Raw genomic sequence first — 25,330 nt, 5'->3', positions numbered from 1 at the left:
AACAAGTCTTCTAAATACTATCCTAGAGCCTTAATTTTAAGTATTCATTGTTTGAAAATGATTTATTTAAATTATTACCACAAAATGGTGAAGTAGTACCTGAGGTCACAAAGCATGCAAAGTACTGTTTGGTTCCTACTTCAGGCCTTGTAGCATAAAAATGTGTTATTTATGTTGGTAATGTGATTTAATTTGAAAGCTAATACACCTTAGCAAGGTCTAACCTGAATCCAAATAATCCTGCTGACTCTATTCCAGTACAGGCAACAAATAAAAATCAGATGTAACATTTACAATATTAAAATATTTACACTGTTTGCAAGGAACTTCTGCATGAAGCTCAATACTGAGTGGTGGACCAATTAGCACCTATAAATGTTTTATTGATGTCCACACTTTGGAACAAATTTGGAATCACAACTTAGCCCCTGCTACCTGGTCATAAATGATAAAGCAGGCAGGCATCCTGTAACAATTTTTCACCAGTATAATATGGATGAAATGAGAATAAACTAAATAGATGGGAAGTGGAGAAAAAAAAAAAAAAAAAAAGAAAAAAAGAGAGAGAAGAAAAAAAGAAAGAAAATTTGAAGGGTTAGAAGTAATTTTCCAAGAAAAATGACAAATTAGTTAACTTGTAGAAACTTAAACTCCTATTTAGGTTTTGATTGTGATTAGAGAAAGAAGCCTGATCAATAAAAACAAAGGAAAAAGATAGTTGCATAGCTCTCCCATGATTTCATTTAAAAATACGTTATTTTGTATTCCCTTTCAAACAGAATTTTTCTGATATATTTGTCCCTTAAGTGACAAATCAACTGAAGCCTATTTTCCTGAGCAAAGGCATTGCATCCCCCACAACATTGCTGTGCTCCTCCCGTGTCCCAACAGGCGGCATCCTCACCAACACATTCCCATCATCTTTGCTTCCTTCACCTCACCCATTGCCCTGGCAGAGCTCTCAGCCCCTTCTGTCCCCCTTGGCCGCCAGAAAAGCCTGACAGGTGGCTGCTAGTCCTTCCTGTGCCCTTCAGACCCAGCAGCACACACAGGTGCCCAGTGCCTCTGCCATGAGGAGCACGCTCCAGCTCTGCTGCTGGTGCCTCTCTGCTCACCCCTCCCCAGGTTTCACAGCACTTGAGGCAGCTGTCTATCTTTGGTAGCTCTACCATCCTGTCAGGCCAAGTTTACAAGCAGGGTCACAAGCTTGTAGGATTGAATGGAAAACTAAGAGCTCACTCAAATAAAATTCCTTAGGAAATTAGGATTAAAACACACAGTGCCATTATTTGTATTTTTCTATTAATAACAACCCAGTGATACAGAAAGAGTGTAGAATTTTAGCCAGCTACACTGTATATTTTAATTAAAAATTACACAGAGAAACCCAAACAAAGCAGAAAATCTGTTCCCAGAATGCATTCACTGGGAACTTACTTTAAAATTATCAGAAAGGCAGTATTGCTGTGTCTAAAATAAGTGTGGGACATACTGACATTACAGAATTTGAAGGATGAATGGAAAATGTGACTAAACCTTTTCTGATGTACCTGATGGAAAAGAGACAAGTGTACATACTGTTGATTACACTGCTAAATTCATTGAGGACACCACAGATGTGTGAGTCATAATTGTCTACATGCTGCAAGCTTATGCTTTAAAGCCAGTCTCCTAATCCCCTTGCTGCTGCATTTCCTCACATCAATATTTAGGAGTTTTTTAATGACTTCTCGCTAACTGCTTTTGGTACCAAGGAAAAGTATGCTTTCAGGAAAATACTGCACAGAGATGAGTGGCCACACTCACCTGGTCCTTTTCAATCTGTCTTCAGCCAGGGCCTTTATTTCCTTCCTTATTTGTTCACAGTAGACTAGAGTCACTGAAAAATAAATGGGATTTTCAGAGAAAACAGCTGCACAAGAATCTGGCAAAGTGCACGTGTGGGATGATTTGGGGGTTTTTCATGGTTTTGTTTGTTTGATTGTTAATCTGACCAATTTATACCACAATGGAAATACATATGAGCAAGGAAAAAAAGTAAAGATTACACAAAACCAAAAAATTTGCCTTCAAAACTGACATAAGAGAAATAAAGAGAATTTTTATTTAACCAATTTCTTAAAACACTTGTGGTCCACATGTTAAAATCAACCTCTTCAGGGAGGACTTTGTATTCAAATGCTCGTTTACAAATAATCACTATACAAGACCTCTTGTCCCCAAGAGAGTCATCCTCTACCCATCTCTGGTTTCCTTCTGAGCTGATCTCCTGGCCAGCCTGCTCTTCAGATAACCATATAAATGATTTATTCCTGTGGGTCCAGATCCCAGGCAGAGACGTGTTTCTGGCTGGAAGAAGGAGGGAACTCACACTTGGGAATCAGGAAGGTTTTATTCAGGCTGTGGTCCAGGTGCAAGTGCCCTGTTCTAGCTCTTGCCTGCTCTTAAGTACAGGGGCGTTTCCTTTGGAAATGAAGGGGAGTGACTTAGGAACAGAGGGCATTGGCATGGCTATTTTGGGACAAAAGGTGAGTTGGGAACCTGAAGCCTGGCTGAGTCACCTAGCTTCTGCCAGAGCACTCAGGCACTAGAGTGTGTCAATGGTCTCTTGTTAGGGAAGAATTACAATGGACAGGGAGAGGGCTATTGTGAGGGGAACGACAGGGATTTGGGAAAGGGGGGTTGGTAGGGATGAACCATTTACGGAAACTTAATAACAAAAACCATACAGAACTTTAGAAAACCCAAAATGCACATTGAAACACCCATCCACTTCTACTCCTACCTAGCCACTTTTCCTGTGATGGTGTCTACATGCATGGAATATGAGGACTCCATGCACAAGGTTCTCCAGTTATTCATTAATATTGTTTGTGTAAGTTAATATTTGAAAAATATGTACTTATACAAATGGTTTGTCTGGTACTAGTTTCAAACGGAGCCGAAAAGAGACAGAGAAGAGATCAAGAAGGCCGGTAACAAGGTCATCTATCCTCTCAAGAACAGAATTATACCCTCAGAAAGGACAGTATGAATCCCATATTCAATTTTTGGGTAAGTCCTCCTTGAGTAGTAGATGAAGAGGAGCATCTCTACCAGCTGTTTACAGGCCAAAGCTAAATGCTTCTACTCAGCTTTTTACACAATACTACACATCCTGCTTTAAGGTAAACACCACACAGCCATTTACTCATTCCCCCACAACAGTGGAATAGGAGAGGGAATGAGAAGGGTAAAAGGGAGAGCACTTGTGGGTTGAGATAAAGATAGTTTGATAACATGCATGAAAACAAAGCAGAACAAGGAATTCATTCCCCCCCTTCCCATGGGCAGGCAGGTGCTCACCCATCCCCAGGAAAACAAGGCTCCATCATATGAATCCATGACTTGGAAAGACAAACACCATTACTCCAAACATGTCACCCCCTTCCTTCTTCTCCCAAGTTTACATGCTGAGTGTGATGCCATAGGGTATAAGATGTCCCTTTTGTCGGTCAGGATCAGCTGTCCCACTGTGATCCCTCCTAGCTCCTTGTGCACACCCAGTCTCCTCACTTGTGGGATGGGGTGAGGAGGAGAAAAGGCCTTGGCTCTGTGTAAGGGCTGCTCAGCGATAATGAAAATTTTCCTGTGGTAAAATTTGTGCTATTTCCAGCACAAATCCAAACTGTGACCTCACACTAGAAAAAATCAAGTCCATCCCAGTCCAAACTGATGCACTTCGCAAAGATGGAAGAAAATGAGACAATAAACCTTTCCTTCCTTTCATCTATTGTTGAAAAGGTACAAATACTACAAACTCTGCTTTTTGAAACTATTTCATAATGTTGCACATCCAGCTGAGGTTTTGTGGCCAAATATCAGAGCACTTTCTATTATGCACCCAGCTCACATCCTTAAAAATGCTCATCCTCTTTTTTTTTTCTTGAGAGATCCTAATTCTTTTCTTCCCCTCCAGACCTTCCCATTTCAGAGCTCAGCCATAGTTTCTCTCTGATTCCCTGTCCCTCACTCTGAGTCACTTTTAGAGTCAGCCTTCCACACATCTCCTCTACTTCCACACTGATTTACAAACCCAGCCCCAGGTTGCCCAGGTTTTCTTCATGAAAACTCAGCCCTCTGTTCTTCACACCTCTGTGGTGAGAGTCCTCCCCATGGTACAGTTGCCTGCTTTGTTCCTGTATGAATTACATTAAAAATGCCTTGCTTTCAGCCTAACAACACTGTATAACGACTCTGGAAGAAGAAAATCTTTTAGTTTTAAGAAGAAGAGCAGTATTGACAATACTGCCTCTGAGGATCCTTATACCACTTTTCCAAATATACAAAAAATGGTCTCAAATTTCAGCATCATTAAAGATGAAGGCTTGCAAGTACACCATTATCTTGTGTTTTGCTATCATTTATGGGCTCCATTAGGCTGATGGAAGCTTTCTGACACTTTCTAGCTCTTTCTGACAATGTTTTTTCCCCCTTCTGTTGTGGTGTGCTTATCTAGAAAAGCAGAGGTTTAAAGAGACTACGGTTATCCCTGTTTTACATACTGGGAGCTATTGTCAAACATCTTAAAGAGCTCTTTGTTAAGCATTAAATACTATAGAAAAGTGGCTAATTAATTGTAGTGATGTAAAAACACCTGGGAACATTTATTTATGAGCAGCCCTATAAAGTTACGACTTGTGTTGCCTGTTTATGTTTTCTCCCAACAGAGTGTTTGCGAGCATGCCATCTTCTCATATTCATTGTGTTAAATCTATTTGCACATTCATCTTTTGTTCCTTAGTCCATGATCTGAAATTTTAAAGTGAACATGGGGTAACTGTGTTGTTCGAGTGTTACAATATTTACCTGTGATATGCTGGAGTGAGGCTATTTTGTGGAACAAAATTCTGTGCTCATTTGCACAGCCCACTTTATGTATTTCCAATGACTGCAGATTTTACCATGGGAAAAAATGAGGGTATCTCAAGAGTAACTGTGTACAATGTGCCACGTGGTAAAGAAAATTGCAGAGTATAAGTCTAACCAGGGAATCCATGTCCCCAGCATAAAAACATAACTCTTATCTCTGTTATATTTCTGAACAAAACCCATATTCTTCCCTCCTGCTGGAGGATAAAGAATCCAAGTATTGGGTTCCTAATTTCCAAGTATAAACATGCTTCCCATTTCAGTGGGAAAAGAGACAAAAAAGGAAAAAAAAGAAAGAAGTAAAATCTAAACCAGAAGAGGTAAAGACCTACTGGATCCTGACATATGTGGGGTTTTTTTCACTTACATAGCTGTGCTCCAAGATATAATTCCGTGGCAAGGTGCAATAGCAGTTTATTGTATCATGGTGAAAATTCTATTTAACTGTTCTTCTACCACACTAACTCCTCAAGCTTGCTGATAAACATTATTGTCTAATTTTAGCTCTGGACATATATCTAATGATTTTATTTCAAAGCATGTTAATGGCTGTCTCAGTGTCAGATCAGCTACAGTCCATGCTGCAGCAATAACCATTGTAACACCATTGACCACTGACATCACTGTCTCAGCAAACACTCTTAAGTAAAGAATGATAGCAATATACCAAATCAATATTTGCACCTTATTCTTTATGGCTGCTTAGATATTGAAAAAGCATGTTTCTTCTTGTCAGAATCAATAGCTTTGATTCCTCTATACTTTAGCATTATGATTCAAGTTCCCAAGCAGTACAATGAGTAAAAAGCATATAACCAACAACATCAAAAAAATTCTAGCAAAGTATGAGCTGGTATCATACACCCTTTATCTGCAACTGCACTTAATTCCTGGGAGATGAATTCCAAGGGAGTGTGTGAAAGGGAGACTCCATCCTCCCTACCACTCATGTGTCCTTGACATAGAATCTCTTCTGCTTAATTAAGGGAAGCACTATTTCTTATTTGAGCAAGAGGCAAGGGAGAAAATATGGAAACAAATAAAAAGAAACAGATGTGGGTTGGAGAAAGAGAATGAGAAATGTAACACAGGGAAAAAACGAACAAACAACAAAACCCAGACTCATAAAAGTAAACTGGGGAGAAGAGTTGACCAGTGATAACTAGGGGTCAGGATGTAAGAGACTGACCAACAAAGGACTGGTGCACAAAGGTGCCTTGAGTGGAAAAAAAGACTTCAAACAACTGAAAATGTAAGATACGGGGGAGAAAAGAGCAGGAACAGGATGAGTAATATGAAGACTGAAGTATAAGCAGACAAAGACTACCTCTATTATGTCTTTACAATCCCCTTGACAGAGCAATGCCTTCTCTAGCAACTGTTCCAAACAGGTCATGTCTATCCTATCCATGGCTACTCCCAATTGATGTGAAATGAGCACCTTCATGTTGCATAACACCTGGAATAAGTTCCAGGTTGGTATCTGTTGCAAAGACCTTTGCATCTACTCACCCATAGGCTTATCTACAAAGCTATACTTCATGTTCAGCATGCATATGTTCTACACAGGCTGTGGGAGCACATGTCTCTAGATTTAGCTGGCCTGCTCAGATTTATATTCAAAAAACATTGATGAGAAATGTTCCTGGGCCTTGTTTGTTCATTAACAGGGAGATTTTTTTTTGCTTGAGAACTCCAGGTTCAATCCAGTATAATAAAAAGCATACAGATAGGTTGGTCTCCAGTTTGCCTGTCTTTCAGCTTGATACCTTTTCAGGTGTTTATGGTTCAATGTGTCTTTATAGGTCACTGAGAATAATGATAGAATCATTTTTCTCTCTGTTACCCTTGGTTCTCAGGGCTTTCTACTGAGGATGTATGTTCAGTGGACATATGTTCTGTGCAGAGGGTCTTTACATGCTATATAAACCACTCATAATCATATGATAATAATGCCTACAATTGGGATCTCTGCTTGCTATCCCACATCTTAATTTAAATCTTATGATTCTTTGTGTCTTGACTATTGAGGCTGTGTATTCCTTGGGACAGAAAGACTGTGCTAGGCTCACCTAGAATTTACTCCATAAAACCATCCAGTGATTCTTGCTCCAGTTACTTTCACTCATTTCCACTTTTGAGCAGACAGGAAATCCTTGTATATTGTTCATAGAATAACTGGAATTTCATAGATATCCTGAAGACTGTGTACTTGACATCTCTCCTAATATGGTAGATGATGTTTTCTGGGAGGCGTTCAGAAAGCTGAAGGTGAAAGAGGTGCTCTGTGCTAACAAAACCATACAATACAAATAGTAAACAAAGGGATAAAGAAACTTCCAAATATGTGTTCTCTGATTAATAATGAAACTTGGGAAAAGCAGAGACAGAGTTTTAATGTTAGATTACCCACTTCTTCAGGGCAAACTTCTTACTATCTGTACAAAATTCTAGTGGTTTTCAATCTTTTTTCTATCTCTATTCCCAACACTGCAGTCTACCACCTGATAATACATTCTCCTTTATATCCTTGCTTGCCACCTGATAATACATTCTCCTTTATATCCTTGATACCACCTGATAATACATTCTCTTTTATATCCTTGCTTGCAACAATAAGAAGATACATGTTCAGCTCAGAAGACTACAGGAGTGGAACAGGTATAACTGGCATCTTCTTACTGACTTTAGGAACTCTCAAAACTTGGTCAAAACCTCACCTTCAGAAGAGTTCCCTGGTGAGATGCTCTGACCTGGCTGCAGTGGTTTGAACTGGTGAAGCCTATGGGTACGTTACTGTTTTTGCTTAGTACAGGAAAGTGTTCTCTAAGAAAATTAGTCAGTAGTCACTACTTACCTTGTATTGGTTCTGTTCACAGTGTAGTTTTGATAGACTCAGAGTGATCTAAAATTGGAAGATCCTCTCCAGGTGCTTTACCAGGCAATCCCCATTTCCTAAAGTGGGATGAAAATCCAAAACAATGTGTTGATCACGCTGAGATGAACTATTCCAGAATGTACAAACTAACTATTAAAAACTCATGCAACATTAATGCAGTGAATTTTAGCCACACGTTCATGTGCTTTCATATTTGCTGAGGAATTACAGCCTTCAGTTATTTACAGATTTGTTGCTCCTTTCTTACCTATCTATCCATATTCTGTTTCAAAATAATTTCTCATCTTTACCCAACATATCTTCTTCTGCCATGCCCTACCAAATCTTTCCAAATCTTTCATCACCTTCAATTTTCAGCAGTAGTAGTAGCAGCAGTAGTAGCAGTAGTATATTCCTCCTTTTTCTGTTATCTGTTTCAATGGGGTATCAGAACAGGAACAAATATGAAAAAAATAATAAGGGACAGATTGTTAATTCAGGTGGCATTTGGATGGAGAAAAATTACTGCAAGGGCTGTGAGAAAGTCCATCTATTTCAGAAAAGAAGGAATATAAGGGATAAAATCATCAGAAGGCAATCTGAAGGCAACTCTATGAGAGTAGCATTGTGGATGCCTACAAATGATAGTGATACTGACTAGTAAATAACACCTCTGAAACCCCGTGTGAACTGGGCACTAGTGTGGACAACCTTATTCCCAGAATCACCAACTCTTTCACTCCAAGTAAATAAGAAAATATTAGATAGGTGTCTGCACAAATTACTTTAGCTACACTTCATCTGCTAAAATGTAGAGAGTAGATTATGATATATTTTGAGAGTCCCTCTGTAAATATGTAACTGTGGTACCTGAGTCAGTAATTCTGATACTTGAGTCATATTATAATTCCCAAATATGATTGCTTTGCAAAACAAATTACAGTTTAAATTCGAAATTTGGTAGATAAACTAGCTGGAAAATAAGAAATATTAACCAAATGTATTGCTGTTGATAGATAAGTGGTATCTTTCTCATTTTCTGTTTAGCAGGTTTCCTTTCCACGTGTCTTTAAAATAAATTAATGTGTAGATATAACAGATGAGACAAACAATGCCTTTCTTTAAAAGTGGGATTTAGATTCTGGAATTCTTAACCCTATCCTACTCAATTCAAACCTCATACATAAAAAATGGCAAAATACTCCTCTTCCTATTGGGCTGACTTAAATGTGCAGAAATCCATGAAAACTTCTAGATAGAAACTTTTCAACACATATTCTTTTGCCTTTCACTTCTTAAGAAAAAAACAGAAGAGCGATAAATACTGGATGATTTTATTTTGCTCCCCTCTGTGCCCCTTCAGACTCCAACCATAACCTGGATGGTCTCCGTTGCCAATATGGATGTACCATGTGACAGGAAAAATTGAAGTTCAAAAGACATTCAAGAACCAGGTGAACAGAACAACATATAAGCAATGAGGATGAGCACGTCCATGTGAACTACTTTATTGAATTAAATCCTCCATATATGTGCAATGTCTGTTCTGAGTTCATACGGAATAAATAAAACCAGACCTGACTCTTTGATACAGACTACTGAGCTCATTCCATTTTATGACAAAATAACACTTTGGTGACAACTTTTCTTGTTTTCCCATTGCAACAGTGTTACAGTAGACTGTGAAGTCAAAAGTATAATTTCTTCTCACCCTTACTTGTTCCAAATGCTTTTTCTCTGAGTGAATATACGTGCCTTTAGCACAAATGGTCAAGAGCTTTTAGTGTAGGAAAAGTGGCATATTTTGCCAGCAATTATCTATTTGTAACTAGCAGATGAGAGAGGTTTTTTTCCCTGAACCCCTATCTGTATCTGTTTAAGTGACTTGGCTAGTAGAAGGTTTCTGAAAAATGGTGTGGTTTTTTTAGTAATTTAGCATTTGCAAAGAAGCCATTATTTAGTTCTCCAAATGATTTCTTGCTATTTGACATTTTAGGAGCTAAAATTCCATTTGCATGCAATCTTTTGCATAATTAATATACTAAAAATGATTATTTGAAAGAGGAGTAAACCTGCCTTCCCATACCATGACTGTATAATTGAGGTCATAATTATCATTCAGCTATTATTTATCCTCTATTCAATTTCACAACTCCTTACACAATGAGTCCCAGTTCCAGAAAAAGAACTTTTGTTGTTTCTCTTTCTTTATCTGGTCTAAGCCTCTGAAGTGCTTCCAGTGTCAACTTTGCTAAATGAGTTTTTTCAATAGCTGCAGTCATTAAATTTGAAGACATGAGCAGAATGTTCTTACTGCAGATCAATCATTATAGATTTTGGGTTTAGTACCTGTTGTAGGCACTGTATATCTCTTTCTGAGGAAGAATCATCATTTAACTCTGCTTTGGCACTTGGATCCTAATTTCAGTAATGACAATGAGTGCTGTACTTGATACCCAAGGCCACTATGGAGAAGTGAGCATAACATATGAAAACATAGCATTGCTAGAGATATTATCATTTGCCAAAAGGGCTAATATGTCTGTATATGTAACTATTATATATTATTTATAAAAATGTGAAAAAAATCAAGGCAGGGAAACAAAACTTCTTAAAATTGGAAGTACTAATCAGAATCATATGGTGTATATTGTATTTAGGGTTCTGGAAAACATTTGAACAGTTTGAAGGGCTGTTTAATCAGCACTGTGTAGCCACACCTTAATCTGTGATAAGTAGTTTAGCAAATATTAGCTAGAGCTTGATGTTGAGCCTTTGCTGTAGAACGTTTTTCTAGGCAGAACAAAGAATAAACATCTCTCATGCAGAGCAGTGTCTCACCCAAAGAACAGGATTCGGGGACAGGGCAGAGGATAAAGCAGTAGATTGTTTTAAAGAATTTGTAGTACCACTGATATTCTGATCTTTACTTGTAGGTGACTAGGTTGTACTGTAGGACTCAGTTCTAAACCAACAAACAAAAAATTTAAAAAATCACAATCCATAATATTGAGGCATGTAACACCCTATGAGTAATAATTATTCATTGATTACATTTTCTGTCCATGTAAAACAATCTAGGAAAGGATTTTGATGATTCAGAACTGGGGAAGTCATGGAATAAATGGAATCTGAAGAGAAGATAAGCAATTCTCTTAAATTGAAAGACACAGAAGCAGTTGGAACTTACAGTTTAAACATAGGTAAAGGAGAAATTCCTAAAGTAAAGAAAGAAAATATCCTACATTTCTGAATTCTATGATGCTTTTCTAAATTAAAGATTATTTTAAAAACAAAAACTTTTTATTTAAACTCATGCCTGATTTTTCCTTACATTTATTTCCAAAGTGTTAAAAAGGTTACTTTCAGAAAAGCCCTGGGCTTGCACTGAAACTGTGGTCTTCTGTGAGATGCTTGAATGCCCAAGGAATGGGAATGTTGCAAAAGATATTTCACAAGACCAAAGCCATTTCATTTCAATTTCTTGCACCCTTGCCTTGCTGTTGGCTATCAGACATCACTGTCAGAAGTGAAGATTAGAGACCCAGAAAACAAAATACAAAAGAATATAGGGAAGCAGGAATCCTACTGAAAGCAAAAAATTTTGATTGACTAGATTTTTAAAGAAAAAAAGAAAGAATAGGTAGACGAGGTTATTAACAGAGTTAGAAAAACTAAGGCAGAGCTAGATAAAAGGGTAAAAGAAAGTGAAAAACTAATGAGAAGTAACATTAAGAAAGCAAATGGGTTAAATATCTTTACTGTCTGTTAGTCTATAGCCAAAAGATTACCTTGCATTTATATAACAACAGCTTGGACAAGAATGGAAAGCCAACAGGTTGGGAAATGTTACTACTTGATGATTTGAAATAAGTGTAAATAAATGAAATTCAGCTTCTGATACCTTGAGGATTTGGTCTAAGAGAAGCAGTTAGTTAACTCTGAGAGCTGTGGAATGGATGAAGGAAGTTTTGGAAGATTAGATATAGCAAAAGGGGATTTTTGTTAGGTTATCTTTGGGTGGTGAACACCATGAGCTGTCGCCATATGATTAAGAGAATCTGAGCCTGATTCCCAAAAAGCTGTTGAAACTGATAACAGTTTTTGAAGCAACTAGGAATCAACACACTGAAAAATATCAGCATGGCCTTGTCAATAATGAGTTTTTTCAGAAAAAGCTAGCTTTTCTCATACATGAAACCCTATCTTACACTTTTAGTAAAAATCTTCCATGGTGCTGTTAACATGAAGCTAAAGAATATGTAGAATTGAAGGACAAACACAGCTTACTGGAAAGTTATGCTCATGGTTTAACACCAAATAAGAAGAGATATATTGTGCAAGGTGTCACTAGGGCTTTTCTTCAGGTAGGAATCTTGTCAGTGTATCCATAAATGTTTTGGCTGAATAAATGCAGTATTTGGTAAGTTGCTACATTAGAAAGAAGTTTGAAGTAGTTTAGAGGAAAGGTTAATAATTGAAGATGGCAGTGATGGGTCAAGAAAGCAGCCTGAAATCAGGTGTAAACCAAGAACTACACATTCAGAGTACATTCTATCAGGGTGGTACAAGTGAGACTTCCACCTTCCACAAACAAACCCTCCCACCTGTCCAGGACAGCAAAGGTCAGCTGTTCCTTCAGGGACACGAAAATATGGTCAGCAGAGCAGAGGCCACTCCAGCCAGTGCCCAGTCCCACAGTACCCAACAACATGATTAAAGAAAGTACAGCTACCACATTCAGGCAAGAGCCCAGATCCTCAGGCAAGTGTCTGAGGAGTGAGACACGACCAAGGTCAAGCCAAAATGTCAATCTGCAGTTCAGGTCCAGTGGTAGTAACCATGGCCAGGTACCAGCACCAGCAGGGGGTCACCTCTTATAGGTCTGGACTCAAGTGACCTTGACACAGACTTATTTAATTGCTGTAGGGTATCAGTGGGCTGAATCGGGGCATATGCAGCTGATATAGGGAACTGAGAAAGGGATGTAGCAATGTAGCAGAACATTGAGAAATGAGAATTTTGAGGCAGGGTGAGGTTTTCAGTCTTGGTGTGAGAGCTCAGGCATCAGTAGTGGATTTGAGGCCCTGGCTGCTCTCCATGGGCCTGGTCTGCTTGAGGAGTTTTGGAGGGGATAGAGAACATTACTTTTTCAGTTACCATGGGTAGCATTTTTCACATCTACCTCATGTTGCAAAGTAAAGTGCAACAGACTCTTCCATTCTATAATAAAGTACACTTGAGCTCCTGCAATAAAACAGCTCAGATCCAAGTCTTTTTAAGATTTTTTATTGTACATGTATTTGTGACAGCATCACTTGTGATTTCAATAACCTGCTGATCTGAGAAGATTTTGCTTTATAGGGCATCAGGAATTACATTAAGTTCTGCCTGTGCCATGGTTTTGGTAGTTGTTTGAAAGCCAGAAGTAATTTAAAAAATGTGGATGTCTAATTAAAAACATGAGTGTTTCTACTCTTCTTGTGAATAGCAGCTCACAGAAGTGACACACCTGAGCATACCTGATGGCTGAGGGCCGCTGCCCAAAATTAAACTCCATTTCAAGGTACACAGTTATCAGTCTCTTCTTTTCATAATTCTGAAGGGCCATAAGGCAGGATGGCATAGAAAAGGGAATATGGACTTGGACCTTCCCCTTCAGAGAGCTGGCCACTCTCTGCTTCTGCAGCTTGCTTTTTGTGTTAGCCTCTAACTCAGGTGAAAGCACAGAGGAAACAACATGCTCCCCAATTAATTTTTTGTGCTAGGAATTTTAGGATGAAAAGTAAAACCATTAATCTCCATTTTGAATGTGGCTGTGCCAAAGTAAAGATTCTATAGCCATATTGGTTCAGGCTAAGGAGCATTTTAGTTATATAACAAATGTACAATGCAGTTGCCAAAAAATAGCATACAGTCATGTGTAGCTCCCCTTCGCCTGTTGATAATTTAGAAGACTGACACTAATGAGGTCCCTTGATAAGCAAAGGCAGAACTAAAAGCATCCTAACTTCAAAAGGATTTTGTTCCTCAAATATTAAAGTGAAGCAGAGGAGAGAAAGGGCTCAGAGTTGTGGAATCCCATGAGTTAAGTCAAACTGCTTGAAGATTAAAAGCCATATCTGACCTTGTATCTCAGATCTATAAATGATGGAAAATCTGTTCAGAGGAGATTATTGTCCCAGTTTCTGTAAAATTTCTAAGGGAACTTCCCACAGGGGACTGTGTGGCTGGAGTTTGATAAGGCCAGACATTCCTGAGGATCATGCGAATGATATGTATGACTTTGTGAGCATCTGGCAAGAGCTTTTCCCACATGTAAAGCCTGGTAACCATCAATAACGAAAAAGAAAAATCATCAGTCACACTTCAGTAAGAATTTTATGGAACTTGCAGGGACCATAATAATATCCTAAAAAAAAAAAAAAAAAAGCCATAAGAAGATTTAAAATGCTAAACCAAAATAAAATTTATTGGATAATACAAAAAAGAAAGATAGGAGAAGAAAAATACAGTGATTTCCAGGGTGAGATTTTACTGCCCTAAAATTACTATGTGTTCCTCACTGTCTCTAAATTTTTGCCAAAACACAAAATATTAACTATTTTCCTGGTAATTAAAGGCAGATCTGGGTAGCTATGATGTCCTACATCTACTTATCACATCAAAGGGACTTAAGGGATGTTAGCAATAGATCTTGAAGTGCTCTTTGATACTTCTTTTCTTATAAAATAGAGACCACTTAGCTACAATTTTCATAATAGTCCTTCTGCCATTATAGTAATTCTCAAATGACTTTGTCCTTAGAACTTTTTCACTCTTGCTCACATAAAACTCTCATATTTGAGAGCCCTGCAGATGATTGCAAATGGACAAAAATGAAGGGTTTGCACATCTACTTCTTCTATGTCTTTTCTTGGGAGGTCAGACTGCAGAGGAAGTGGCTGTAGCCATCTGTGGGTTGGCCTCTTCCCTCAGGCAACTAGTGACAGGATGAAAGGACATAGTCTTAATCTGCCCCATGGGAGGTTTCAGTTGGACATCAGGAGGAATTCACATAAAGGGTGATTAGACGTTGGAAAGGGCTGCCCAGGGAGGTGTTGGAGTCACTGTGCCTGGAGGTGTTTAAGGAAAGACTGGATGTGGAACTCAGTGCCATGCTCTAGTTACCATGGGGGTGTTGGGTCATAGGTTTGACTCGATGATCTCAGATGCCCTTTCCAACCTGACTGATTCTGCCATTCAATGGCTAAGATGTCTCTAAATATGTTACCCTTTTTATGAGAATGGTGTGATTGCATGCTGCAGGATTGGTCATAATGTTTAAAGGCATTAAAAAATGAAAACCCCATGTGTTGCAGAGAGATGATAAGAGATAAAGCACTGAAAGGAAACTATTTTTCTTACTTTGTAGTTAGTTGTCAAAACCAGTACACAGTTTTATGACTTGGATTTGAAGAATTATTGCCTGCCATTTTTTAGGTTCCCATTTTTACAATTATCTATTTTTAATTTGGAAGGGAAAAAAATGGAAGCCAGACTCTTAAAGTTTAGCATGAATGAGTAGGATTTTCACTACTTGGAAAGTGCTAAATGCCTTTTTCAGGATTTGAGTTTCCTTGAAGTTTGGAAAATCTCAGTATCAAACAAAGAATTTAATTTCCAAGAATGTATGTGACAAACAATATGAACAATGAAAATCTGTAACTAACTGATCAAAGAACTTGTGTTTAGTAATAGATTTAGCTTTCATATTGATAGCAAATTTGGTTAGGGAGAAATATAATCATGGGATAAAAAAATGAGGCATAAACTCAATTAGAATTAGAATTGGAAATTGTATTAATAATCAAAAAATATTATTACAATTTATTATATCTCTCAATCACAAGGAAATTCACTTCTCCTAACCTCTGCTCCATCTCATCATCTTTCTGTATAAATAGAGGATTAGGATTCCAGATAAAGAAACAGACATGAACATGCTCACTGGAGTAGCAATAAACTCATATAATATTAAGCAAATTAGCACAACCCCTGTTCAGCATAGTAAGAGCTCTCATTAACTAGTCAGTGTTGGCAGATAAACACAAAATGCTTGTTCTTCCAAAGGACATGGATCAGACCTCTAATGGGCTTCAGAGAAGTCTTCCTCTGCAGCCTTCGCATCTGCAACTGTGTGCTTACCTTCTAACAAGAGAAGGGAAACCGAACTCCATGTAAGTAAAGAAATCCTTTTTCTTTCACTTGGAATTCATCTCTTGCAAAAGTCCATGTAAATTCTTGCTGGAATGTTTCTGCTTCCAGAGGAGGCAAGCAGGATTTTTTGATTTTCACATGGAATTTTGATCACACTGTGATCTTTTTAAGGCATCAGATGATGAGGCTACACAATCTTCCTCTCTGATCTGAAATACTTGTTGCATTAGCACATTATTACTCCACAAACCAGAATACTGCTTTCTTTAATCACTGATATTGTAGTTAAGGATAAATTGAACAGTACCTACACCTATCCTAAGAAAATTGAAGAGGTACACAGGTTTTTCATTTAATCCCGTTTTCATTAAACAAAAGGAGATATAAACAGATGTTTACTACCCCCTTTGCATTTTGAAACTAATAATTTAGTTTTATAATATTTTGGTTTTATTTCCACATTTATTAAAATAGTGTCCTGTGCTAAAAGCCTTTGTGAATTTATGTTAAAAAGTTTGTATTTACTTTTTCGTTATGCAATGAGGCCAAAAACTGACTAACCTTCCAGAAAAAAGTCTCATTTAGTATTGGTATTAAACATTGTGTATACATCAGACAAGAAATGCAATACCTTGATTTTCCAAAATGCATTACTTGCTTAAGGGAGGATAGCAAACTCTTTGACAAATGAGCTCATTATTAATGCAATAATAAGATAAATATACTATAAAAAGATCCAAAAATATTATTTAAGATAGCTATTTCTGTCTTTGTAAAAGATTTTTTTATAGGCATTAAACCTGACTTTCTCCCCCTCTATGTCTCCCCCAGTTTCATAAGGATCAGGCTTAGATAGTAGGAATTAAAAGAAAAGATACATTGAAAAATAGTTATGCCTGGGATAGTGGAAGGGAACTAATTTGTGAAATCACTGTTGGAACTGAATTACGGCCTCCTTCTCTGCTACTTGCATTAGGTCCTCTAGTTTATAGGTCATCACTGCTAAAAGTTACAATCTAATAATAATAGTAATGACACTAGTACTAGCACTACAAGCTTCAAATGATGTTCCCTTTGTGTTAGGTATTACAGAAACACAATCGAAAAATAGATGCTATTATTTTTCCCATTTCACATCAATGAGTTACAATACATTTCAGCAAATATCCAATGTTCTCCTGAGACAGGATTTGCTACTGGAGTGAGGCTTAAAGCACCCTGACTACATCTGAATTACTCTATATTTGCACCCTGCACTCTCCCCTGTCTTCTGCTGCTTTGGTTGTCCATGTCAGACACTTCTTGCAGCAGGTGCAGGACACATGCCTAGACTTTCTTTGGGAATAGGGTGCAAGGAAGGAAAGAGGAGGTTGTAATCTTGTGGTTTCACTTGAAATGGAAGAGGATCAACAGGGGAGCTGTCAAGGATTGCGTGCAGATGAGTTTGCTCAAAGGTTCATCCGCAGCATCTCATCTCCAACCCATGATCCGTGGAAGGTGCTTGTGGTGGAGCATAAGAGCAGACAAGCACACTCCAAGTAGTCACTTTGTTCTTTTAAGACAACCAGCATCTTCTGTATTTCAGAACCACTGGTGGTGTTTTTCTGGTTTTCCCCACACCAGAAAATGTTCAATATCTTTTAAACCTCCAGGGTCTCTGAAACCTCATCAGTTCTTGTAGGAAGGAGCTATGTATCTTAAGGCTACCCTTTGTGAAGTATGTGGGGGTTTCTGGGTTATGATTTCTAAAATTTTCTTCTGGAAGCATTGCACTCAATTTCCTTTGCTGCTTGCCATTGTTTCTGGAGGACACAGAACAGCTTCCTAACCTCTGCAGGCCATGATTGATTGCAAAGCTCTCTAACATATTTTCTCCATAGTTACTTCTGCAATAAGGAAAAAAAAACCAAACCCCCACATTTTATTAGCTATTCATGGACAGAAATCAAAGCAATATTCTGATAATCCTTGTCTTTCTATTACTTTTATTTCTTGATCCTCTTCCTTGAGCAATATGAACTTCCCAAGTTTCCTGTTGGCTCATTTTTCTGGTTACCATGGTCTCTCTGAGTGGGAGCTCTGTTTCTTGGAAATGCAATATTGCCTGCTCTTCCCAACACCTGCTGGCTCAGCATCATCTGCAAACTTGTTAAGTGTGCACACTGTCTTATCATAGAGACAGTTCAGTCACTTTTCCTCCACTCCTAATGATTTTCAAAGATTCAGAAGATGTTTAATTTTATCTTTCTCAAATACATAGACCTTTAAAGCTGTTTCAGGTAATTGTCTCTGTAGTCTGCAGTCAAATATTAAAATGCTTCCATATGTTGGAAGATTTTTCTATTTTAGCTATCACCCAGTTGCAATTTTCATTGTAATAAAGATGGAGGTGATGGAGGATAGTTTTTCTGTTGACCAAAGTTTGGGATGTGGCTCCTCTTTTTGAGGTATACTGCCTGAGAAATTCAATAGAATGTAAAAGCATGTTTCAGATCCTGTATTAAGAAGTGGGGTCATACTCCATCTCAGTATTACACTCTCAGTTCTAAAGTATGTTATCTTTATTATATCTGTGTTATAGGAAGGAAAAGAATAATTGTCTGCATTATAATGGACATAATGTCTGCATTAGATTGGAAAATACCTTGGACTAAAAAAACTCAAACAATTGAATTAAAATTATTGATGCATATTAAAAATATGTAAGAAAAAATTATAAGAAAAAATTAATATAAATAATCATTAATAAAATATTAAAAGAAAAAACGTGATAAACTGAGAGATGTATTTCCTTAAAATGTTCTTTGAATGTCCTTAATCTTCTTGTGCTCATCCATTTGTTTTATATTATAAAAGGATTTTCTAACTATTGGACAAAACTCACTGATTGCTACTTAATGTTCAAATGATCTTCCACCAGCAGAATCCAGTTCTGGCACAGAGAGCTTTTCTTTTTTGTTTACTGGCCTTACATTTTAGTTTTCTGCTGGCCTGTATCTTGTTAGGCTCAAACCAATTTCTCAAGAAATGGAATAGAAAGGAGATCCTGTTATGTTGCTAAATACACATAACGAAAAATAGATGAATTGAAATGGGTGGCCAGAATTACAGCAAGATTCTAGATGAGCTTGTAAATAATAGCATTTGAAGTAGAAAACTGGAAATAGTTTGCCTCATACATCTTAATATTTTACTTGCCTCTTCTATAACTTCATCAAGCTGGTGGTTCACAGTTTGATTAACCACAGACATTTCTTTGTTCTCCATTCTTACAGCTAGTTTCTGAGGTTTTTGGTGTTGGTTCACCAATAAATGACGGGAAACTGCTGTACTTTGACATTCAACATACTGTCGCATTTCTATTCATCTATTGTCAAACCCTTGCAATTTGTTTTGTTTCATTTCTCTACTTTGACAAAGTGTCCCTGGTGACTCTTAAGACTTTCTCCTAGCCCCTGCTGTCCTAGCAGATCAGAGCAAAAAATTGCTCTTTCCCCTGAGGACCAAGCAGGCAGCTTTGAATGCTCCATTCTACTCTGAAAATCTAGTTCTTTCTCATTCATTCCCCTTGGTTTTGACCTCTACTTTTTCTTTTCTCCTTTAATTTCTTCCCAAATCCAAAGTTCTTCCTCATGACTTCCCCAGAACAAGGTGAAAACTAAGCAAATACTCAAAAATATAGAAGGTTTTCTGTGGGCTGCACTGTGCCTAGAATTGGCAGGAAAGTGATTTCTAAGAGCACAGCAAGTTTAGCCAAAGCTTGTTGTCTCCAGAAGTGTAAGTAGGTTTGTTGTTCTAAGATGCCACCAAGAAACAGCCAGAGCAGGGAGGATGAGCAATAGCAGAGGGTGGTGATAGTGCAAGTGGGGTTCTGTTCTCCCAGTGAGATGACAGTTCCCCCATATCTGAGCAGGATGGGTCATAGCAGGGTGCCACAAAACAGAGTGATTCATGAGATCCACTGTCTCATCAGGGATTGCAGTTAGGAGGAGGTGCATCCAAAGAAATGGAGACAGGGCAGAAGACAATTTTATAGGCCTGAAGGCAATCCAGAGACAGAGCCAGAAACAGAGAATAAGAAACCTACAGGTATCACAGACGAAGTAAACAACAGCCATAGCAGATCCAGGGATTATTTAGGAAAGAAAGAAACCCTGAAAGACCAGAGAATAGATCTCTTACTCTATTTGATTAGTTCATATTTGGTGGCTTCCCTTGCAGAGCTGTGTTCATCAAAGCCTATGCAGTCTATGCACAGGTGGTTTTGTCTTGTGTTCTTTCACTAATCAACAGATTCAGAATTTGCTGCTTTGTTTTAGTTCAATTTTTACCAAAATTTATAACAATTCTGCATTGGTTTTTGCTAGCAGGTTCCTGACAGAAAATTCAAGTTTGATTTCAGCTAGTCATCCACAACAAAGTATCTGCAGACTGTAACAAACTAGTAATTTAAGTTATGTTTTTCACCTACAAAAGAATCACAGCTCAGTCTAGAACTAAGGGCCTAACACTAGGCTTAAATGGAATTCCAGGACCAAACTGCAGAGGTTGTGTGAGTGGAGACCCCAAGCGAGTCTGGTCAAAGCAATTTAAGTCTATTAGAGCACTCATTGCCCTGCATTTACCTATCACCTGAAAAAACTTCTAAAATTCGTAAAACAACCAATTCAAAATAGTGTTGGTAAGCTAAAATTCTCTGCTCCATTTTACTATTGCTTTTAATGTTCTCTTCCTATGAGAATTTCTTCCTGAATTTTCAGCTCTGTCTATCTAAAATGAAGAATTAATCTGCACATATTCTAAAGCAAATGCTGGCTGAAGTCATCACCTGCTTCTTGGTGTTACATATGATGTAAAAGTATACTGTATTCCAAAGTATGAAGTAGCAAGGGATTCCAAACCAAAGTCAATTGGGATAGCCAAGAGAGTTTTAGTAGACCTTACAGCTCAGCTCAGTCAGCTGCAAATGCACATGGCCTTGAAGGACCTTCCTCTGATTCATTTTGATCTGGTCAGATGCAAGAGACTTCCCAATCAGAAGCTATGTAGGTGCAATGCAGTGGGACTAATGGCAAAGCAATTTATTTGTGCATGACAAATTAGGCTGGAAGTAATTTTTTTTTCTGAAAGTATTCCCTTCTCTAGAAGATGCTGATACTAGATTTTCCAATCTAGTAAATAAAGGAAGACAAAGCACTCATTAAAAGCAATGCTCCTTTCACCTTGGCCATATGCTGTTTATAAGCAACTGTAGTGTATTATTATGCCAGTGACAGCAATAAATCCTTGGAGAAATATTCCTGTGAAAACAAAGTCCACATACGTCTGCAAGACTGACAATCACTGCAGTGATTAACATAGAGATACCCTTATGCTAATCCCTCAGTACAATTTTTATTGCATCAGTCTGCCTCCAACTCTGGATAAACTTTGCTTATCTGTTTGTCTGAAAGAAAATAAATAAAACCAAAAATGTCTTTAAAAAACCCCCATTGCATTTCTAAAAAGAAGAAAGTCAGGAGAGTGCAGCTTTCTCAGACAGCTGATGGAATAATTTCTGCATGATGGAGGATCCACGTGCAGAGTACAGCTCAGTAAGCAATACCTTAGTGTTACAGATAATTTATGTCATTTGGCTCAGCATCAGCTGAGAATTGTGATACTTAGCTGGCTGGCCAATTAGAGTAAGCATATTTCTGAGTGGCCAGCTCACACCTTCCAGACTGTCAGCATGTCAAGACACTTATCTGTTTTCCATTTCCTGCTGCTCCAGGAAGTACATGTGTAGCATCTAGTCTCTGTGCAGGTCTGTTGTGGTTTTGCAGCAAGTGAGCCTGTCAATTCATACTGTGTTAAAAAGCCTTTTTTTGGCTATTTGGGTAGGGAAAACAGACAGCAGATTTTGGGGAGAAAGGAAAAAGGAAAACACACTGTACTAAAAAAGACCACACTGCCTACTCTGGAAAAATTAAATATGTTTAAAAGTTCACCCACTTGTTCCATTTGACATGTGCAGGCTAAATTCATGTAATTGTTCCTTCACTAGCTAGAGGTGGATGACAAACAGGCAATTACTTCCGAGTAAAATAATTTCAATTTTTAGATAAAATGAGGAAACAGAATATGTATTTTCCTGTCTTTCTGAATAATTTTAGCCATTCCACTTATAATATTAGAAGACCATTTCCCTTTATAATTGCAAATCTTTCATGTTGATTGAATTCTTTCTTGTGAAGAAAGCAGTTTTGTCACATTGAAATGGCAGAGAAATCATAATTTTACCCTCTTCAAATGTTAAACTGCATGCATTGCTATAAATATGGCTGCTACAGACCTGGTCTAATGTGGTGATTTTTACAATTCAGCTCAGCTGTTCTTAATACATTCAGTGATACTTTAAACAATTGGCTTTACATGGCCTACAATATTCTCGTGCATGGAGAAGAAAGATTACTATTTTAGAGTTTGCAAAAACAATAGCTGATGAAAAGATGTCACAGAATCATAGAGTCATAGGATGGTTTTGGTTGGAAGGTATTTTTAAGTTCACAGGGACAACTTCCACTAGAGCCTGTTGCTCAGAGTCCCATCCATCCTGGCCTTGAACACTTCCAGGGAGGGGTATTCACAGCTTCTCTGCATCTCACCACCCTCACAGTAAAGAATTTCTTCCAAGTTACTAATCTAAACCTACTCTCTTTCAGTTTAAAGCCAGTGCCCATTTTCCTAACACTGCATTGCACCTATGAAAATTCCCTCTCCAGCGTTCTTGTTGGCCATATTTAGATAGTGGAAGATGCTCTAAGGTCTCCCCTGTGCCTTCTTTTCTCCAGGCTGAATAGCCCCAACTCTCTCAGTCTGTGCTGAAACTAGAGATTCTCCAACTCTCTGATATCTTCATGGACCTTCTCTTGACCTGCTCCACCAGTTCTATGTCTTTCTCATGTTGGGGGCCTGAAAACTGCACAAAGTGCTCCAGGTGAGGTCCCACAAGAGGGGAGATAACTTCTAATTGCCCTCTCCTACAGTTTTCATTTCCTCAGCACTTGAATATACACCATGCCATATCTGTATTTGGCATAATGGGTGACAGAAACTCCTGTCAGGACAGAGAAGATGGGAATCTGTATTAGGTGCAGACAAAAGATGTAGTATAGAAATGGAAAAGTAAGGGGGAAAAAAGTCATGATGAATGTGATTAAGCACTGGAACAGATTGACCAGAAAGCTGATGGAATCTCTGCCCTTGGAGGTTTTCAAGAATTAGCAGGGCAAGGCCCCAAACAAGTTGATTTAATTTAGGAGGTCAGCCTGCTTGGTGACAGGGTCAGACTGGATGGCCTTTGGAGGTCACTTCCAGTCTAAGTCCCCTGTGATTTTTCTGAAACAGCATTTCCAAACAGTAGCCTTCTACAGAAGTAAACTACCTTCTCCAGCAGACTATCTAGCTGCTTATTTTATCTCACTAACTCCTAATGTGGTTCCTCAGTTATGTCAAATTAGTAAAATTAGCATTCCTTTGCACACAAAATTAGCCTTGTTCATATGCCATAATTATTTTCACTTCCCACCTTGAAATCTAGGCAGACATCTCAATGACTAGATGTTATCTCTCTGTTTTTAGTGTCTCACTGTGTTTTTGAACATCTTTGTTCCAAGGACAAGATACTGATTTCTTGTTTGTGGAACACTGCACAAGCATGTAGCTTAGTCTAGGGGCATTTCCAATGAGTCAGATTAATGGGAAACAGGAAAGAAAGCAATTTCCTCTTGCTCCTTGGCTCTTCTCCATTTTTTTTAATCTCCTCCCTCTCCACATTTTGTGCCATCTGCAGGCTTAAAATCAACCCCTAACCTCTTTGTTCTCTCTTTTCCTAGAAATTCTTAACCCTTGTTTTATTTCTGGGACTTGTTGTTTTGTTCTCTAAGCTACACTTCCCAGAGGCAGCAGGAAAAAATGAAAAAAATATTTAAAATGATGATGCAATTAGTTATAAAGGAATAGATCCTATTTAATTCATCCAGAAATTTCCTTGGAAAGCAGTAATGTCAGCTATCATATACAGCAATCTCCCAACATCTTGCATTTTAATTTTTTTGGTTCTTGTTTTTACTGAAAGACTTACTGTGCTTACTCTCAGTCTGCTTCAATCTATACAATTTTTGAAACTACCCACATTCTATAGACAATTGGGCTAATCAGAGATTTCAGATGAAAGGACTAAATCTTGATAGGATGAATAAGGTTTCCTTCAACTACTAGATGCAAATGATAATTTATGAGAGTCAGCAGCCCAAAGTCAGAGTATTTCCTAACTGAGGGTATGTTTTTCACCATGTTGATGAATTCCACTAAGTATTTTGGTAGTGTACAGTTATGTATGACAACTGCATCATTGACATAAATGATGTTTTTTAATTGTACACGTTGTACATCCTCATGACTTGCTCCTGAAATCCCTCCTGTGGGAACCAATAAAAAGGTCCCTTGTAAGTGACTACTGAATGGAATCACTCTTAGAGTGCTTAACAACTCACAATTTACAATTTACAACTCACAAAAGACAATTTACAGTCTTGCAAATTCTATTTCATTGCATAGAATATGTTTCTACTAAAAATGGATAGGATGAATGGGATTGTTAGTCCTATATTTTCAGGTTCAGTTCACAACTGGTAGAGCCTGTAGTTAATGAAAATTCAGTCACTATATGAATGTTGCTCTTTAGCTTCCCAATACAAATTCTCACATTTTCTTTGACATTGGCGTGCTGTATAAATTGGAGCTTCCTTCATATCTACCTAAAAAGATGTCCCAATTTCCATTAAAGTCAGGGCCCTGACAGGCCTCCCTTATTCTGGGAGTTCAGCTGACTGCACTCACCTCCAGCTCACCGATGGGAGTTGCACTGAAGACACCAACAGCAAGACTCTACCCAGGTGCCCACTCCTTGCCTTGGGAGCTGCCTTCATGCTAAAGTTCTCTCCCTTGTTCTCCACCAGTCCTAGATGTTTTAGGATTGATTAATGCTTAACTTGAAGAGCCAAGGAAAATTACTCCTTGTTACCTGGCCCATGAAATGAAATGGGGAACTGTGACTTCAGTGTGTGCTCTAGGGCTCACCCTTTCAGAGAGATGGTCTTTTAAAAGTTGTGCAGACAGCAATGACACTGACATGGTCTTTAAGCAAAACAAAAGCATTTTAGCATTATGTAATTTGGATTGCATGAAAATCAGCCCTTTGCACTGGTCACAATTCGTATGTTCGCCCTTATGTCCCCACGGTGCCATTGGGTTTGTTTTCCCTAGTCTCTGTGAGGTGTAATTCTTGTGCAGCCACTG

At 38.1% G+C, this 25,330-nt stretch overlaps 1 long non-coding RNA gene across 1 annotated transcript; it reads right to left on the bottom strand.

Annotated features, from left to right (window-relative positions):
* Nucleotides 1–1,803: 1,803 nt before the first annotated feature.
* On the bottom strand, nt 1,804–24,973 carry LOC310918578. Its single transcript, XR_014591686.1, has 3 exons — nt 24,872–24,973; nt 7,769–7,866; nt 1,804–1,879 (listed from the first exon to the last, which is right to left on the bottom strand). It is a non-coding gene; the product is annotated as an uncharacterized lncRNA (long non-coding RNA).
* Nucleotides 24,974–25,330: the final 357 nt, after the last annotated feature.

The sequence above is a fragment of the Zosterops lateralis genome (assembly GCF_965231275.1).
Source record: "Zosterops lateralis genome assembly, chromosome: 1".
NCBI classification, from domain to species: Eukaryota; Metazoa; Chordata; class Aves; order Passeriformes; family Zosteropidae; genus Zosterops; species Zosterops lateralis.
Note: the sequence above shows the minus strand (reverse complement) of the source record. Positions and strands in the feature narration are given on the sequence as shown.